Below are 1,139 nucleotides of genomic sequence, written 5' to 3'. Positions count from 1 at the left end.
TCCCTGGAACTGGAGTTAGAGATAATGTGTGGGTGCTGGGAACCAAACCAGGGTCCTCTGCAGAGCAAGACTCTGAAGCACTAAGCCATCTCTCCAGCCTTCCGAGAGTCATCTTAAAACTCTGTCGTCAGCCTTTCTCAAATTCCGTCCCAGGACTATTTTCAGGACTTGAAGTATGCCAAATCACAGCCCGCCCTCACTCTTCAAGGATAGGTTTAACTTGAAGACAGCCATGGGCTCTAGGAATAGACCTTGATGAACAGGGGGAGTGATTGGACAGAGCCCTGTGGATTTGTTTGGGGGAGAACTGTACACATATAGACACCAGCTGTAGCCCTCATGAACAGGGTCATGCTTGTAAGGCCGGTGAGAAATTACCTACACCATGGTCACAAAGAGAGAGCTCTGTGGCCCGGCAGCTGAAGCAAGATGGAGCTAAAAGGAGAATGTGAGAAGCAGCTGAGATGGGTAGCCAACTGCAGAGCGGAAGTTATGCCTAATCTCTGCCGTAAATTCCAGTGATTCCTGGCCACGCTAGGGATTTCTGTTGTACTTCGGGCCTTCATGCTCTTGCAAACTACGGTCTCTGGAGTTAGAATACTTACTTCCACTAGGTAGACTCACTTCGTAGGGATCTGTTTTAATCTCTATGTATATTATCCACATATATGTGTGTTTATTTCTTTAAACAGACTGACTGGTAGCTTAATTTCTCTGTCTCTGGTATTAAAATAATGATTTTCACATAGTGGGCCTTAGGAATCCGTGTGTTTAATGCACTTGTGTGTGTTTTTGTTTAACTTGTGGACAAAGACTATGTGCAAAAACTAAATCCCCTTTTGTATCTCAGAACTCATCGTTCAGTATGCCTTGATACAGATAAAAATCGATATAGGCTGGGGTTGTAACTGAATTGGTAGAGCGCTTGCCTAGCGTGCGGAAGGCCCTGGCTTCAAGTCCCTCAGTACCACAGAGCACTGTAGTCCACACCTGGAACCTCAGCCTTCGGAAGCTTGAGGCAGGAAGACCAGAAGCTCACAGGAATCCCTGGCTATAGGAGACCCTGGCTATAAAATAAAATAAAATAAAATAAAATAAAATAAAATAAAATAAATGTGATACCTTAAAGAAATTGTCTG

General features: G+C 44.4%; 1 non-coding gene across 1 annotated transcript; it reads left to right on the top strand.

Moving 5' to 3' along the window:
* The first annotated feature begins 775 nt into the window (after window positions 1-775).
* Window positions 776-894, top strand: Gm22490. Its single transcript, XR_003956110.1, has one exon. It is a non-coding gene; the product is annotated as a small nucleolar RNA SNORA40 (small nucleolar RNA).
* The last annotated feature ends 245 nt before the right edge of the window (window positions 895-1,139 follow it).

Source organism: Mus musculus, chromosome 5 (genome assembly GCF_000001635.26).
Source record: "Mus musculus strain C57BL/6J chromosome 5, GRCm38.p6 C57BL/6J".
Classification (NCBI taxonomy): Eukaryota; Metazoa; Chordata; class Mammalia; order Rodentia; family Muridae; genus Mus; species Mus musculus.
This window is presented reverse-complemented; position numbering and strand designations above follow the sequence as displayed.